A 19,776-nucleotide genomic window follows, 5' to 3' on the forward strand; every position below is an offset into this window, starting at 1 on the left:
GAGGAAATTGAATGGGGATAGAAAGGAATATACCTTTTTCTCTGCAGTACCTGGAACGTATATAAAAATTGACCATGTACTAGGACATAAAAACCTAATGATCAACTGCAGAAAGGCAGAAATAGTGAATACATCTTTCTCAGATCACAATGCAATAAAAGTCACATGCAATATTGGGCCAAGGACATATAGACTCAGAACAAATTGGAAACTGATTAACCTCATTTTAAAGAATGAGTGGACCAAAAAACAAATTATAGAAAGAATTAACCATTTTATCCTAGATAATGATAATAATGAAACATTTTACCAAAACCTATGGAATTCACTCAAAGCAGCTCTCAGGGGATATATTATAGCTTTAAATGCTTACATGAATAAATTGGAGAAAGAAGAAATCAATGAACTAAACATTCAACTAAAAAAAATTAGAGAAAGAACAAATTAAAAATCCCCAATTAAATACCAAATTAGAAATTCTAAAAATTAAAGGAGAAATTAATAAAATCGAAAGCAAAAAACTATTGAATTAGTAAATAAAGCCAAAAGTTGGTATTATGAAAAAAACCAATAAAATTGATAAACCCCTGGTCAATTTGATTAAAAAAAAAGAAAGAAGAAAACCAAATTGCTAGTATCATAAATAAAAAAGGTGAACTCACCACCAATGAGGAGGAAATTAAAGTAATAATCCAAAAATATTTTGCCCAACTCTATGCCAATAAATTTGATAATCTAAGTGAAATGGATGAATATTTATAAAAATATAAGTTGCCCAGGTTAAATGAAGAGGAGATTAAATACCTAAACAACCCTATCTCAAAAAAAGAAATTCAACAAGCCATCATTAAACTCCCCAAGAAAAAATCTCCAGGGCCTGATGGATTCACAAGTGAATTCTACCAAACATTTAAGGATCTTCCTTAAATTGGTTCCAGTTCTATATAAACTCTTTGGAAAAATAGATGAAGACAGAACTCCGCCTAACTCTTTCTATGAAACCAATATGGTGCTGTTACCTAAACCAAGAAGAGTTAAAACAAAGAAAGAAAATTGTAGACCTATCTCCCTAATGAATATAGACACAAAAATCTTAAATAAAATCTTAGCAAAACGATTACAACAAGTTATCACTAAGATAATACATTATGATCAAGTGGGATTTATCCCAGGAATTCACGGTTGGTTCAATATTAGGAAAACTGTTAGTATACTCAATTATATCAACAACAAACCTATCAGAAATTATATGATCATATCAATAGATGCTGAAAAAGCTTTTGACAAAATACAGCATCCATTCCTACTAAAAACACTAGAGAGTGTAGGACTAAATGGACTGTTCCTTAGAATAATTAGCAGTATCTATCTGAAACCATCAACAAGCCTTATATTCAATGGGGAGAAGCTAGAGGCATTCCCAATAACATCAGGGGTGAAAGAAGGGTGCCCATTATCACCACTACTATTGAATATTGTATTGGAAATGTTAGCTTCAGCAATTAGAGAAGAAAAAGAAATTGAAGGAATTAGAATTGGGAAAGAAGAGACAAAACTCTCATTCTTTGCAGATGACATGATGGTCTACCTAGAGAAACCCAAGAAATCATCCAAAAAACTACTGTAAACAATTAGCAATTTTAGCAAAGTTGCAGGTTATAAAATAAACCCTCATAAAGCCTCAACTTTTCTATATATGTCTAGCAAGATACAGCAGGAAGAGCTAGAAAGAGAAATCCCATTCAAAGTAGCCTCAGACCATATAAAATACCTGGGAGTCTATTTGCCAAGACAGACTCAGAAACTTTTTGAAAACAATTATAAAACACTTCTCACACAAATTAAATCAGATTTAAATAACTGGCCAAATATCAACTGCTCATGGATAGGTAGAGCTAATATAATAAAAATGACAATTCTACCAAAACTAAATTACCTGTTTAGTACCCTACAATCAAAATTCCAAAAAATTACTTTAATGAGTTAGAAAAAGTTGTAAATACAATCATATGAAAAAATAAAAAGTCAAGAATTTCCAGGAGCTTAATGAAAAAAAGTGCAAAAGAAGGTTTAGCCCTACCTGATCTAAAATTATATTATAAAGCATCAGTCATCAAAACTGTTTGGTACTGGCTAAGAAATAGAGTGGTGGACCAGTGGAATAGACTAGGTGCAAAAGCAGGAGATGATTATAGTAATCTGTTGTTTGATAAACTCAAATTGTCCAGCTATTGGGATAAAAACTCCCTCTTTGATAAAAACTGCTGGGATAATTGGAAGTTAATATGGAAGAAACTTAGATTAGACCAACACCTAACACCCTTTAAGATCCAAATGGTTACAGTATTTAGACATAAAAAAAATACTATAAGCAAATTAGAAGATCAAGGACTAGTTTGCCTGTCAGATCTATGGAAAGGGGAGCAGTTTATGACTAAGGAAGAGTTGGAGAACATCACCAAAAACCAACTAGGATATTTCAATTACATTAAATTCAAAAGCTTTTGCACAGATAAAACCACTGTAACCAAGATCAAAAGAAATGTGGTAAACTGGGAAACAATCTTTACAACTAATGATTCTGACAAAGCACTCATTTCTAAAATATACAGAGAACTGAGTCATATTTTTAAAACAAAAAGCCAATCCCCAATTGACAAATGGTCAAAGGATATGCAAAGGCAATTTACAGATAAGGAGATCAAAGCAATCCATAGTCATATGAAAAATTGCTCTAAATCGTTAATTATTAAAGAAATGCAAATTAAAGCTTCTCTGAGGTACCACCTCACACCTCTCAGATTGGCCAATATGACCAGAAAGGATAATAATCATTGTTGGAAGGGTTGTGTGAAATCTGGGACATTATTTACACTGTTGATGAAGCTGTGAACTCATCCAACCCTTCTGGAGAGCTATTTGGAACTATGCCCAAAGGGCAACAAAAATGTGCATACCCTTTGACCCAGCAATACCACTACTGGGTCTATACCCTGAAGAGATGATGAAAAAAGGTAAAAACATCACTTGTACAAAAATATTCATAGCAGACCTATTTGTGGTGGCAAAGAATTGGAAATCAAGTAAATGTCCTTCAATTGGGGAATGGCTTAGCAAACTGTGGTATATGTATGTCATGGAACACTATTGTTCTATTAGAAACCAGGAGGGATGGGATTTCAGGGAAGTCTGGAGGGATTTGCATGAACTGATGCTAAGTGAGATGAGCACAACCAGAAAAACACTGTATACCCTAACAGCAACATGGGGGTGATGTTCAACCTTGAAGGACTCGGTCATTCCATCAGTGCAACAGTCGGGAACAATTTTGGGTTGTCTGCAAAGGAGAGTGCCATCTCTATCCAAATAAAGAGCTGTGGAAGTTGAACAAAGTTCAAGGACTATTCCCTTTAATTTAGGACAAAAACCAGATATCTTATTGTCTGATCTTGTTACCTCTTAGACTTCTTGTCTCTTCCTTAAGTATATGATTTCTCTCTCATCACACTCAGTTTAGATCAATGTACAACATGGAAACAAAGTAAAGATTGCTTTCTATGGGGGGTGGGGCAGGGGGAGGGAAGTAAGACTGGAGGAAAATTGTAAAACGCAAATAATATCTTTAATAAAATTAAAAAAAATAATTACCTAGCAGAGTGACTTTGGATAAGTCACTTAGCCCCATTGTCTTGCAAAAAGAAAAATCTTTGCTTTGCAGTTCATACCAACTTTTGTCTCCCAGGAATTTATCTAGAGATAAAGAGCGCATTCCAGTCCTGTTATCTGTAAGCAAGTTGCTCTCTCTTGAATCACAGGTCAAAATATGGTGAAGACAAAATCTGTTGTCCTCTTTTCCCTAGACACCCCAGGTTGTGCATCTCTCACTTGAGCAAGCTCTCCATACAGATTCAAAATGCTTGACAAAACACGCCTATTCTCCCAAGTTGTCTCTCAATCCCCTGAGGAAGTTTTCTTGAGTAGTCAGTTTGGGTTATACAAATTATTTATATTTATCAATCATCAAGTATTTATAAAGTATGTGGCAAGAATTATGCTAGATGCTGGGTTCTCAGATATTAAAAAATATATATTGTTTCCTTCTCTCAAGGACTTTACTTTCTTTTTTTTTTTAGTTTTTTTTGCAAAGCAAATGAGGTTAAGTGGTTTGCCCAAGGCCACACAGCTAGGTAATTATTAAGTGTCTGAGACTGGATTTGAACCCAGGTACTCCTGACTCCAAGGCCGGTGCTTTATCCACTAAGCCACCTAGCCACCCCAGGAGTTTACTTTCTAACAGGATCCAACAAAGATCTAAAAAAGTATATGTAGAGTAAAATATAAATATCTGGATGGAGGTGAAATAGTAACTGATGGGATAAGAACAAGCTTCATAAGAAGAAGATGTTGATTGAACTGCATCTTAAAAAAAGAGAGAGTGGGGTGGCTAGGTGGCACTAGTTCAGATTCCAATATTACTTCTTTTCTGGCTTTCTATGATTTCCTACGTGCATCCCTTATGACCAGCTAATCCCAGCCAGATGTCTCACTTTGGCTTTATCTTTGCTCAAGCTGCCATCAGCCACATCAAACGTGGCTAAGTGCCCACACGTGTGGCATGAATACCTACAACACCTGCTCCTAGAATATTTTAGAACTCCTGTGCCAAATCCACAAAGCTTTCAATTTAATAATGCTCTGGATGAGTTCTCACACCTGTTGCCCTCATGTAATTCTGACAAAATTTACTCTAATGCCTACTAATTGTGTTCTAATAAAATATGCATCACTATTCTCTCCTGATTGGGAAAGGGTAGTGAGGAAGAACCAATGATTGACATATTTTAAGAAAAAAATTTACTAATCTTATGGGAAGAACTTTATATAATCAACAAGCATTAAGTATTTGTTATGGGTCAGGCACTATACCATATGCTGGGGAAGGAAGAAAAATCAAATAAAGAGCTCCTTTTTTAATAGGGGAGACAGAATGCAAATAGCTATAAATATAGAATATATATGTATGGCATAAATAGGGAGGTAATTTCAGAAGGAAGTTACTAGCAATGGGGCAGGGGGAAAGGAGGAGGAGAAGGAACCTAGAAAGGACTTTTGCAGAAATTTATATTTAAGCTGTCTCAATAGAAGTCAGAGAAGCTAGGAGGTAGGAGAGAAGAGGTGTAAAACCATTCAAGCATGGGGGAAAGCCAGTGAAAAAGCATCTACTTTATATTCATGCATGTAGTTTTAGAAATTAATAGGACAAAAGAAATCACATTCTTTGAAATGTTCATTTTTTTAATTCTTAAAATTTTTCATCATCCATGATTAATACTCAATTGATTCTGAAGAAATATGGCAAAGTTTGGGGGCAGCTAGGTGGCACAGTGGATAGAGCACTGGCCCTGGAGTCAGGAGGACCTGAGTTCAAATCCAGTATCAGACACATAATAATTACCTTGGGCAAGTCATTTAACCCCACTGCCCTGTAAAAACTAAAAAAAAAAATACAAAGTTTGTAAGTTAAATAGACTTCCACAAAACCTTTCTTGGATGTCTTCTTGTGGCATAAAGCTTATTGTGGGTTCTTTAAGGTAATATAAGCAGAATGTGAGCCCTAGCAAGTTCTCTGTTGGAATCTGATCCTGGTAAGAGAACAAATTAACTGTCCAGAGATCAATCTAGCTAAAGATAGACTCATCATCTAAGTTTGGCCATGAAGTGATGGACTTATTGGGCATGGCAAACTATGAAACAAGGAAGAAAACTCTTTAGTACTACCCAATTCCATATTGATGGTAGCCAGGTAAGTACATGAAAAGGACAAGAGATGGTGCAATTCATTTTTAGACCATAGAGATAGAGATAGACATTGGACCTTTGTGGGTCAGTACCTTGTCTGCAATTCAAAAATTTTATAAAGGTTGCCTAGAAGAAAATAGAGTGAACTACATTTGCAAAATTGTGTAGTTCTTGATCCCTAATACAAAGACATATTTGGATATTCCCACTGGATATACCCATTGAATATTCTTTCAGTAGTATTTCATAATTGCAAATCTCAGATCACCACAATTTCTGAGAAATTCAAGATGCAAATCACCCAAAGGGCACAAGGAGATCAGAATATTTCCAATTATTTGTCATGCTCAAGAAATAATTATAAAGATAGTTACTAAGAAAACATCTAATCAGAAATTTTAAAAGAAGTTGAAAATCTTATATTCTGTGAGGCATAAGAGATAAATAATTTGAATCCTCTGGTTGACACCAGCAGAGTAAAAGATCTACATGAAGGTTTCTAACATGTAAGATGGAGAATCTATGTAAAGAATGAAGAACATAGAGAAGAATTGCACAGATTAAGAAGGCATAGATGGGTATATATTACACACATGGAAAGCATGCCAACAAAGATGCATAACTTTGGCATGGTCATAGAATGCCTTTTTTCTCTCCCTCTTCTCTTTCTCTGGGTTGACTTAACCTATATTCACGTTGACAGTTTGAGAACTTTGAGAAATTCTCTAATGAGAAGTTCTCTAATATTCTTTAAGCAAGATCCCTTATACTTTGAATCTACACAGCTATTTAGGTCTATTCTCTTGACTGGCTCCCCTTTCAAGTTGTAGATAGCAGTCAAGGGTAAGGAGGACAAGCCTTTGAAGCATTTCCTCTTTGCTAAACATAGGTATAGGGCAAGGTAAGCCTTTCTTCTCCTTTTCTCAGTCTCTCAATCAACAGAGTATTCTTCTTCCTGTTATCTTTCAGTAGCATTATTTTTCCTTCAGTCAGCTCAACTCTCAGCAGCAGATTGAAACTCTTTCAGTTCAGTAGAGATGCAATGCAGATTCTAAACTCTTAATTCTTAGTCTGACTTCTTTTCTATGAGCCATCTATTGAACTAGCAGTCCACTGAACTCCTCTTTTAAGCAGATAGGAGGCAGTGTTGAATCTCTTTTCTGTCTTCTCTCTCTGTCCTTTGAATGCTTCAGTTTCTCTTCTTCAAATCATGGTCTCCTTAATAACTGGCTCCCCCCACCCCAAGTGTCTACATGATACATTTTAAAGCTTAATGCACATTACTAACATTTTCTTCATCACTTTCTCAATAAAATAATAAATCAAGTTCAAAGGTAGTGTTTACTGATTTCTAAGGTCATAAAATATTCTGCCATTGCTAGCCAATTCTAGACTTTTCAAGCATACCACTGGAGATAACTCATTTCTATCTCAGGGTGAGAAAATAGAATTAGTATTTCTTTTAGATTCGCTACAAATAGACTGTAAAGCAAATCAAAATGTAATGTAAGGCAAATCAAATTCTGTAAGTCCTTAGGCTGCTGGGTCAAATCCTCACATAATCCTCACGTAAATCTGAATTGTTTAAGTTTGCTTAGCAGTTCCTCAAGTTCTTAGTCTACTTCTCTCCCTTGTCTGGTATGGTCCCTATCTACCTGTCCACTGTTCACCATTGCCTTGCAAGAAATGGAATGTCTGACTGACTGCCTCTCTGCATCTGCCCCCCTAGCCTGGACAGTTAATAGGGACAAAACAAAGCTGGCATCATTCCAAGTCTGAGACTTACCTAAGGATCATCAACTATAAAAAAGGTGTGTTAACTAGCTACCCGGATTCCATACCCAAATAAGGACTAAACATCTGACCTAATTTAATAACTATAATCTCTTTATATATACCTTTTCCAGTTAGACTAACCATTGTGATTAAGGGAGATTCATATTCCAATTCTGACCAAGTGGTTTACCTTAAACAGGCAAAATGCAATCATCCTATAATCATCAAACAATTCTAGTTATCAGAATTTCCCAGTTATCTTTCTCAAAGTCCTCATAGTAATCATGTGTAAGTTAGCTGCTGAGAAACAAGATACTTTGGCCACCTTCCCTTCAGGAAGTACTTATACCTCTCTAAGATGTGCTTTGTCTCAGGTCTATTCAGAACTGTCTGTGTCTTTCCCCATATATTTAGTCTTGAGAGTCTTTTTTTCTTACAAGTATGAATATACTCTCACAACAGTTTGTGTTTCTGCCTCTTTTCCCCAAATAAATTTTTTGAATCCAAAAGGGGACAATCTATTATTGATAAAACCAGATATATTAACGTATTGAAGTTAACAAAAGTATAATTGCCTCCTCTAGATTTTTTTACTCTTAAATGAAGGTAAGTCTAATTTTTACTTTTAAAGATACTTCAAAGGAAAGATCTTCTGGAATTAGATGGAAATGTCTGCAAATATATACACACACATGTGTGTGTGTGTGTTTGTGTGTATAAACATGTATCTATCTATCTATCTATATATATATATATATACATAAACCTTGATATAACACAGATTTAGATATTACAAACCCATCTGATTTTGATCCCATCTTAGGTAAAACAAGAAGACATACTTAACCATAGTTCTATGAGAAGGCAGTCCTTGTGCATGGGGAAATAACCTTGGTTTGTCTATCAAAGAGCTTGGGTCCTAGTTCTGACAAGTTACTAAACTTGAAGACCTTAAGCAAGTCCCTTCTCCTTTTGGAGTTATAGTTTGCTCATCTGTAAAACAAAGGACCTTCTGAAATTATCTGATTTTATTTTTATTTATAAGGCTGGATTCTACAGATAATTTATATAGTGTCTGATACATGGCTATAGGCATTTGTAGTGGCATAGTTCCTTCCCCCTTTCAAGGGCTTTTCACCATTGCCTTAGGGCAAGCTATTTACTAATTAATTTTTTTTAGGTTTGTTATTGTTGTTGTTGCAAGGCAATGGGGTTAAGTGACTTGTCCAAGGCTAGACAGCTAGATAATTATTAATTGTCTGAAGCCACATTTGAACTCAGGTCTTCCTGACTCCAGGGCCAGAGCTCTATCCACTGAGCCACCTAGTGACCCTTATTAATTAGTTCTTGAGAAGATCTTATATGAGTAGGAATGGGTTAATGTTTGCATTCTAATGGGTTTCTCCTAGGCAAAGTCTTAGCCCAAAGGAGAAAATGAAGTAAAATAAAAAGTGACCAAAACTTCAAATTTCACCTGCTACTTACTTGGGCAAATCTTACTTGATCTGTCTTGGCTTCAGTTTCCATGTCAGAAAAATGAAGGATTTGAATAGGGGTTTTAAAATCTTTTTTGTGTGTCCATCACAGCTTCTTTGGCACTTTTATAAAACCTCTTCTATTAATATTTTTAAATGTATAAAATGAAATACATCACTTTACAAAAGAAAATCAAGTAAACTGAAATATAGTTATCAAAATGTTTCAAAACACTAACAAGTTCATTGACACCAGATTAAGAATTCCTAGATGGAATGGTCTCTTACATTACCTTCTAATTACCTAATCTTATTAACTTATATTTGAGACTATGTGAAAATGAAAATTTCATGTAGATTTTTGGAGCTGTTTGTTTTGTGGTTTACAAACTAACCTCTCAGATTGTTTACTATATACAATTATTCATTCCACATCTTGGGGGTTAGGAACATGATGCCTCCATGATCAGGAAATTTCATGAAAAATATTTTGATCCTCTTTTTAGATCAGAAAAGAAGTCTGAATTATTATGTTATTAAAAAATAGAATGTTGCTATCAATCAATAGTATACATCTATTTTATGCATTTCTGAATTTCTAAACTTTTTCTCAGTAGACACAACTGTCTACTAATCCTCATATGTCATCTACAATTTCTGCAAAACTCTCCAAAATTCCCATGTAATTTCTTATGCCAACTCAAAAATACATCAAAAGTGCATTAGAGGAAAGTTGCAATGTGGAAAGGATAATGGTAGGAGTGGGTCTCCAGAAACCAGGTTTTTGTTGTTGTTGTTGTTGTTATTCAGTCATTTTAGTGAAGACTTATTTGACATTTTCTTGAAAAAGATCCTGAAGTGGTTTGCCGTTTCTTTTTCCAGCTTATTTTATAGATGAGGAAATTGAAGCAAACAGTCTGTTCAATCTACTGCACCACCTAGCAAAGTAAACTAGGTAGATCCAGGTGAAGATATTTCCAGATCTCTTAGGTGGAGGTATATAATGATCCAAGAGAAATGGGAAACTTCTGAAACGAGTACTAGGTTGCTTGACCCATGAGAATCTCTGACTAAAGGGTAATATATAATGAGAATGAATATATAAACATATATGTATTATATTTACAAACACGTCCATATGTGTTTGTACATATTTGCACATGTGAATATATTTAATATGGCCATTCTGATTTATCATATCTCTCAGTAGAAGCTAAATTAGAACTGCTCTACCTGTAATGAGTGTTTATCTCATAAAAGGAAAAGATAAATGGAATTCCCTAATGGTCAAAAAATATGAATGTGCAATTCTAAAAAGAATTAAAAAACTATTAACAACTTATATGAAAAATTACTCTAAACTAATAACCAAAAAACATCAAAACAACTCTGAGATTTTGCTTCATACTTAGCAAACTGGCAAAGATAACAGAAGATGGGAAATGATAATATTGGAGGATGTGAAAAAATAGTCATACTTAGTACAAAATTGGTTGAGCTCTGAATTGGCCAATACTTTGGAAAATAATTTGGAATAATGCTAATAAAAGTACTAAAATATTCATACCTTTTGATCCGAAGATTCTACTAGGATCCATATATTACATGACAGAAAGAAAAATTCCATATTCGCCAAAATATTTATATCAGCGCCTTTTGTAGTAGCAACAGAATAGAAAGAAAGAGGATGACCATTAATTGGGGAATAGAACATTATTGTACTGTATGAAACACTTAATATGAAGAAAGCAGAGAAGTATGAGATTTATATAAATTGATATAAAGAAAATAGAACCTGGAAAATGATGTACAAAATGATAATGGCAATAAAAAAAATACTGAAGGTGAAAGTTGTAAAGTTATAAAGACCAAGGAATAAAGAATTGAAGAATTTGCAGATATCACATGAACATGTGAATAATGTAGAAGTGAGGGACTGTGAGTGTGGATTATTGTACAAGCTGTTAGAATCAATTTAATATGTTGATTAGTTTTATTAAACTGTTTCCTTCCACTTTTAATCTTTATTATAAATAATGATTTTTGGGGGCAGCTAGGTGGCACAGTGGATAGAGCACCAGTCCTAGAGTCAGGAGTACCTGAATTCAAATCCAGCCTCAGACACTTAATAATTGCTTAGCTATGTGACCTTGGGCAAGTCACTTAACCCCATTACCTTACATAAAATTTTTTTTAATTTTTGAAAAAAGAATAATTTTCTAAGAGAAGTAGGCTGGAGGAATATGTTAGAAAATGTAGATAAAGTAAAACCTTAATAGCATTACCTCTACACTCTTGACTTTCTGGTATGATTGTGCCAGCTTTTTGTAAGTAAAAATTTCCATAATCGAAAGCCTAATTCTCCTGATGCTATAGGTCCTTGGATCCCTTCCAATGAAAAGGGTAAAGGACTGGAATAATAATTCAGTTTAAGGAGCCCAGCTAGAGATTCTATAAGAAGCACTCCCTGGTAACAGCACAGAGAGATTCTGGTCTAGGGAAACAGTGTTGGGTTTTGTAATCTGTATTCAGATCCAAATTCTTCCACCTAGTGATCCTGGATGAGACGCTTTTTCTTTTCTCATCTATAAAATAAGTGATTAGATAGGACAACCTTTCAGGTAATCTTGAAAGAAAGTCAGTCACTTGAATCATCTGTCAGAAGCTATTGCATGATTTCATGTGAGTAAGGAACTTCCCGATGTAAACATATCAACACAGATGAACATCTAGGATTTTGGAGGTAAGTCTTAAGAGTTGACTGAGATTCAGAGAGTTTAGATGATCTTTTCAGAATCAGTCTCAGCCAAGAAGCATATAGTAAGTGCATGCTACTCCCAAGCACTGTGTTAAGGTGCTAGAATAAAAAAGTCTCTGCCCTCAAGGAGCCTAAATTCCAATGGGAGAAGGCAGCACATAAAGGGGGCTGAAACTAACTGTGATGGTACACACACTGCATACATACATACATACATACATACATAAAAACATACACACCTTGATACAAAAGGCGGGGGTTGGAATCCTCTTGAGTTTGAATTATGAATTACTGTGATGCTAAAGATAATGACTGATTGTCCATATAAAGTTCAGCATTAATATGATAAGCTCCTAAGTGGGGAAATGGATACCATGCTACCTATGGAAGGGTGAACTATGCTGGAGACAGAGCATATAAAAACTTCCATGCCAATCAGTAGTAAGATTAGACTATGAATAGTTCCTACACATCCACCTTGGGACAATAGAGTTTTAAATTTTCAAAAAAGAGAATGGTGCTTAAAAATATATGTGAAGGGCAGGGATGGCTAGGTGGTGCAGTGGATAGAGCACTGGCCCTGGATTCAAGAGGACCTGAGTTCAAATCTTACCTCAGCCACTTAATAATTACATAGTTGTGTAACCTTTATATATATGAAGGGCAAGGTGAGAAAGTTCAAAGTCATGAGGAGAGCCAGAGAGAAGTGGGCAGTGACTGGCCTGGGTACTTCCTCAAATGCAATTTCTTTCATTAGTGGGAGGAGGGGACAACAGGAGTAAGAAGGCCACTGGGGACTAAGGTAGAAAAATGTCAAAGGTAGAATCAAGTCACTTTATAAATATCAGAAGAAGGATTTGAAATTAGGTCTTGGTCCAAGCTCAGCACTCTATCCATTATGCCAAGCTTCCTCTATCTATAATTCTAACTAACATTTATATATTTTTAAGTTTGCAAAGTACTTTCTATACAGTTTCATACAAAAACCATAAGCTTTTAATGGGTTAAAAAAAGTAAATATCAGAAATAATGCTATGCTGCACCATCACAAATTGGTCAGCCTGGCCCTTAAATGTTTTGCTCTCTGAACATGCTCCCAGATCTAAATACAATACCTTGACAGTTTAAGTTGTGGGAGTGATTAAGAATTCTAAATAGCTGGATTTGATTTCCTACCATTAATTGCAAGATTGTTTTGCTGGTTTTCTTTTCTTCTAGTACTTTGCTTGCTTTTAGGTTAAATACTTCAGTCAGTACTTCAAGGAACTTTGATCTCATTAGTACGGGAACTTTCTCCTCTATAAAGTACTTCTTTAGGGGCAGCTAGATGGCGTAGTGGATAAAGCACCGGCCTTGGAGTCAGGAGTACCTGGGTTCAAATCCCACCTCAGACACTTAATAATTACCTAGCTGTGTGGCCTTGGGCACTTAACCCCATTTGCCTTGCAAAAACCTAAAAAACAAAACAAAATAAAGTACTTCTTTAACTTATTCCATCAATCTTCTCAGGGCTACAATGGTCAAAAAAATCAGCAACCTTACAGCCAGATGGCATAGTTGGATCCAGCCCTGAATTTAGAGACAGGAAGACCTTAGTCAAAATCTGCCCTTAGATACTTTCCAGCTGTATGACTGTTGTCAAGTAACCTCTGTATGCCTCAGTTTCCTCACCTATAAAAATGGAGATAATAATGACATACCTCCCAGAGTTGTTGTAAGGATAACAGTGCTTATTTACAAAATGCTTTCTTTTTTTTTTTCCTTAGGTTTTTGCAAGGCAAATGGGGTTAAGTGGCTTGCCCAAGGCCACACAGCTAGGTAATTATTAAGTGTCTGAGACCTGATTTGAACCCAGGTACTCCTGACTCCAAGGCTGGTGCTTTATCCACTGTGCCACCTAGCCACCCCTACAAAGTGCTTTCTTTACCAACTTTAAAGTACCATATTATTCTTATCTGTTAATGAAACCCTTCATATTGAGCGACAGGAATTCTAGGATCATTACATCTGTCTTCAAAGTCTTTCCAAACTTGGGCAAGTCACTTAACCCCACTGCCTTGCAAAAACCAAAAACTTAACAACCCAGGGTCACCTCTTTAACACAGTGAGACATCAGGATAGGACTTCCTACCACTAACTTTTACCACTTACCTTATCCCTCTCAGCAAAGGACATGGTCTCATATTACACTGGAAAAATTGAGGCCATAAGTCATGAAATCCTTCTCCCCAGTTCTATACTTCAAATAACCTCAACATTATCCACCTACTATTTCCTCCTTTGCTTCAGTATCTTAAAAGCGACCTTTCTTCTTGCTAATATCAACCCCCTCAATTTATACCTGTGATCCTCTTTTCCTCTGTCTTTCTCCAGTAGCTTACCACTCAGATCATCCTCTCTGCTAATTTTCAACCTTTCTTCATTTCCTGACTCATTCCTTGTTACTATGAACATACCCAAATCTTTTCTATCCTTAAAAACATTCACTTTACTTTACTGTGACCTCAAACTATTTTTATACCTCTCTAACTTTTCCCAGACTAATCCTAGAAAAAAGTTATCTATATTTTTTCATCTCTCCACTCACTTTTCAACCTCATGGAGTCTAGTTTATTTTTCCACCATTCATCTTCATTTGCTCTCTCCAGTGTCTCTAAAGATCTCTTCAAAGTGAAATGTAATGTTACTTTCTTGGTATTCCTCCTTCTACATCCTTCTGTCTACAACATTTATCACTATTGACCATACTTTTCTTGATATTCTTTTCTCCTTGAAGCTTCCTAAATTTATTCTGTTTCATCTCCCTTTCCCAATGTCTGATCAATTCAAATTCAAATATCCCTTGTAGGATACTCAACCTTGTCTGCCCATTCTTATGCATTTTTTTTTCTCTATACACCCTCTAAGTGATCTCTAGTTTCCATGGAAACTCCCAAATCTATATATCTAAGTTTCATCTTCTAACTCAATCTTTGATGTCCAACTGCCTACTGTACATCTCTACCTGAATATCCCATAGACATCTCAAGTTCAATATATTTTATCTTTCTAGGCTGATTTCAAATTACTCTCCCTCATGTATTCAATTTTCCAGTCATATGGGACTACTTGTTGTTCTCCATATTTTCCAACTTCCTTCTTCCTGTCTTTGCATAGTCATGTTTTCTTCCTAGAATTAATTGGTATTATTTTGAATATATCTTGTGTTTACTTACTTATGCATAAGTCGTATCTTCTCAGTAGAATACAGGATCTTTAGGGACAGGGAACTTCATTTTTGTCATTGTATCTCTTTGTAAGGATAATGGCACACATACATTCAATTATTAAATACTGGCTAATTTGTAGTAGTTTAGGTTAAATTAATATTAAACAGAGATATGGAACATAATATCTAAATGTCATTTAAGTCATATCTTACTCTTCATGACCCCTTTTGGAGTAATCTTGGCAAAGATATTAAAATGGTTTGCCTTTTCCTTCTCCAATTCACTTTACAGATAAGGTGGGCTGAGGGAAACTGAGTGAAATGACTTGCTTAGGGTCACACATCTAGTAAGTGTCTGAGATTGGATTTGAACTTATGAAGATGAATCTTTCTTATTCCATGCTCTAGCATTAAAAATAAGAAATTAGGAGAGGCTTTTTACAGGTGGTTCAATTTTAATTGGACTCCAAAAGAAGCCAAAAAAAAACAGGAAATAGAGCCAAAGAGGGAGAGGATTCCATGTATGAGGGACAGTCAGTAAAAATCCACAGGTCTGGGAGATAGATTATCAATAGGAGGAAGAAGAAGGGAGTCAACTATCAGTAGATCACAGACCACATTGATAGGAGCACGGTCTCAGAACACCAGAAAGGTGGAAGGGGCTGAGATATGATGTTCTTTAAAAGCTAATCATAGGATTTTCCATTCGATCCTGGAAATAATAGGAAATCCCTGGAGTTTACTGAATAAGGTATTGACATGGTCAAATCAGTGACAGTTGAGTGGAGTATATAATGGAGTAGTAAAAGAGATCAGTTAGAAGGTCATAGAAGAGTTCCGAAAATGCAAACTTCTGAGAAGCTTCTGAGAACATTGGAGTAGAGGCTATTTTATTGACTGTGGGGCATTCAGAAGTTCTGTCATCTTTAACATATGGTTAGCCATCCAGAACCAATTATAGAATGGCTACAAATTCTCCACAATCTGATTCTCCTAGGTACTTCCTTTACTGGTCATCACAATTGTCTCAGAAGCAGTTTCCTAGCATCTTTCAGGAAGTGATATCATCTTTTCCCTTGTTTTACTCCATGTGGAGGCATCATGTTAGATATTTAGGCAAGCATCGGACTCCCATTACACTAGCTTAAATGAAGTTATCTATGTCAATTTAAATTTGTATCTCTAGCACCTGTTACAGTGTCTGCACATATTAGACATTTAATAAATATTTGTTGTTTCATTTCGATGATTCTCTCTATTAATAGCATGTGAGTAGGAAGGAGAGGATTGTGTAGGGTTGGACTGCTTCATCAAAAGGTCAAGATTTGCAAGAGAGTGTAGACAGAACAAGGATGATGACCTGGGACAATACAAAAGGATAGAGGTACAGGTCACAGGATCAAAGGTAGGTTAGGAAGAGTGAGATATAGTAAAAGTTGAAAAAATAAAATATTATGATCAGATAAAGGAAGCACAAAATTCTTGTATATCCACCCCTCGAAGAGACTCTTGTCTATGGAACGTTGCATTTACTCTCAGTTTCAGTTAATATATTGATTCATTTATTTTTTCCTTTTTTTATTCTTTGTAACCAGGTATGCCTTACTTTTAGAGGTGGTGACAAGGAATGTTTTGCTGTTAGAATTGGACTAGGTGATTTCAGAGATGCCTTTCAGCTCTAAAATTTATCATGAAATTAGAACCCTTTCCTAAGACTTCTTTAAATGATTTCTCTTAAAACTATTTCCTAAAAAAGGACTAGATAGGGATAACATAAGAAACACTTATTAAGCACATTTTTAAAAGCACTGTGCTTAGGCTCTATAGATACAAAAAGAGGCAAAAGATCACTGTAAGCCCTCAAGAAATTCAGAATCCAAAGGACTGTGATATAAAAACAAAAGAAAGCAATAAAAGTTCAAATAAAAATTGCTCATTTGAGCAATCAGCTCCTTGTATGTAAAAATAATCAAATGGAAAGAAGATTGCATTTGGCATAGGGGGCTGTGCTTCAAATTCCAAATCTACTGTTTGCCACTTGTAGATTCTCAGACAATCAATCTTGCTTCTGCCATTTCTTAATGGCAGAATTGTGTCATAATCCTAAGAGCAGTAAAAACTAAAGAGGAATTTTGACTGTTGCGTAAATGAACGTATCAATATAGTTAAAATTTCATCCGCATGGATCTTCTTCCCTTGGTATAGCTCTCACCCTTCTGCCTGGAATACTGGCCCTTCTCTCAGTTTCAGGTCCTCATCTTTGAATGTGGAGAGTCAGACTAAATTCCTTCTAGTGTTAAGTCTATAGTCCTATGATTTTACCTCCATAAGCTTCAGTTCCTTTATCTGTGAAATAGGAAAGTTGAACTAGATGATTTCATAGATGACTTTCAGCTCTAGAATACATAGTGAAATGAGAACTCATGTATGGAAGTAAACAATTTCTCCTAAAACAATCCCCTTAAAGGGAATCAGATGAAGAATAGTATATTATAAAAATAATTTTCAAATGAAAGAAAAATGATCCTTTTGATCTGAAAAATTCTTTCCAAAAGCAGGTTCAAAATATCTCCTTACCTTAGTCCATTCAGTGTTTATGTTGAATGAAGGCCACTATTAGCAATATTAGAATGTAATAAAATGATCATAAAAATAATAAAGCAAATAAAAATATGAATACAAAAATAAACTAAAAAATAAGTGTTTAACACAGTATTTCATAAATTATTATTTATATAGTAATATAATATAAATTATAAGACTATATAATATATAATAATCATGAAATAAATACTATATAATTATAAAACTAAAATGGTTTTATTTTTTCCCATTAAGTAGTCATATTCTATCAGGGCTGTTGAATTTCAGAAGACAGATGGACATTTAAAAAAATCATCAGTTGAAAATGAATCTGAAATATTTGTATTTATTGCAGATATTTATTTCAATATATCTTTGTCTATTGCCAGTTATTTTAGCATCATGACAAACTCCATGCTAATTGCTTGTAAAGCCCAGGGAGTAAAAGGCACTGTTTTAGTGCATAAATCTGATTCAAATTATGTTCTTGATCTTTCAGCTTTGGAAGAAATTTTGAAAAAGAAGAATTCAGGGAGGAACATTAAGAATTATAAACCCCAGCTCTTCCCAGATAATTCTCTTTTTTCTTAATAAAATCTTGCTCACAAAATAACCTGGAGGAAAAAGGTCCAAGTATTAGTATTTTCATTTTACAGGAGGAAGAAACTGAACAGAGAGGTTTGATGATTTGTCAAAGGTCCTCTCATGTGGTACTCTGTCTCCTGGAGTGATTGGCCCATCTGCCTGGAACACTGTCTCTTCTCTACCCCTTTATTTTTCTGGTTTTCCTCTAGTCCTAGCTAAAGACTCATCTTTTTGCAAGAAACCTTTCGCAGTTGTGAAATGATCCAACCATTCTGGAGGGCAATATGGAACTATGCCCAAAGAGCCATAAAATCATATCCTTTGACCCAGAGATAACAATACTAGGTCTATATTCAGAAGAAATCATAAAAAAAAAATGGGCAAAGTCTCAGATTTCCAAAATATAGTAGTTCTTTTGTAGTAGCAAAGAATTGAAAATTGAGGGGATATTCATTAACTGGGGAATGGCTGAAGAAGTTATGTATAAGATCATTATGGAGTGCTATTGTTCTATAAGAAGCTATGAATAGTTGGACTCTAGAGAAGCATGGAAAGAACTACACAAACTGATGTTGAGCAAAAGGAGCAGAGCAAAGAGAACATTGTACACATTAACAACAACATTGTGAGTTGATCAACTATGATGAATGCAGCTCCTTTCAACAGTTCAGAGAGCTAAGACAACTCTGGGAGACCTGTTATGGGCACCATCCACATCCAGATGAAAAAAACCCAAGAACTACAGAATCTGAATGAATACTTTGTTCACTTTTTAAAAAATTTCTCATGTTTTGCCTTCCTATCCCATGTTTTTTTCTTTTCCCTTAGTCCAAATTTCTCTTACACAAAATTACTAATTTGTTAACATGTTAAACACAAATTAACATGTACAATGTTCACTAGATAGTTCACTACTGAGGGGAGGGGAGTGGAAAGGGAGGGTGAAAGAAAATTGTGTAACTTATAAATATACAAATTGATGAATATTGAAAAGCTTTCATAAAGTAATTGAAATATTTTAAAATACCAATTAAAAAAAGAAATTACTCCTAGTTTAGCCTAAATAGATCTTGCTATAATTATTTGCATGTTATGTCCCTCATTGAATTGTGAGCTCCTTGAGAGCAGGGACTACATATATACATAATACTTAATAAATAGTACTTAATATAGTACTTAATACTTACCATAGAACTTAATAAATGCTTGTTGTTCACTGGGATTGCTGACCCTGGGGGAACAAGCAGGAGAGTAGAATACTGACCATTCCTGTACTTGGCTGAAACAAATTGAATATTGAAGTCAGAGGAGGTAGAAAGGTTGAGGAACTAGAAGCCCCAAGTATTGAAAAGGAGATGGAAGGATGGAAGAAAATCAGTAGGCTTTATGCCCCAAGATGGCAGCTGATTTTAATTAACTATATAATTTTAAGTACCCTCATCCTTAATCTCTATACTTAGAAAATAAGACAGCGCGGCTAGGTGGTGCAGTGGATAGAGCAAAGGCCCTGGAGTCAAAAGTACCTAAATTCAAATCTGATCTCAGACACTTAATAATTACCTAGCTGTAGCCTTGGGCAAGCCGCTTAATCC

Source organism: Macrotis lagotis, chromosome 5 (assembly GCF_037893015.1).
Source record: "Macrotis lagotis isolate mMagLag1 chromosome 5, bilby.v1.9.chrom.fasta, whole genome shotgun sequence".
In the NCBI taxonomy this organism is placed as follows: domain Eukaryota; kingdom Metazoa; phylum Chordata; class Mammalia; order Peramelemorphia; family Peramelidae; genus Macrotis; species Macrotis lagotis.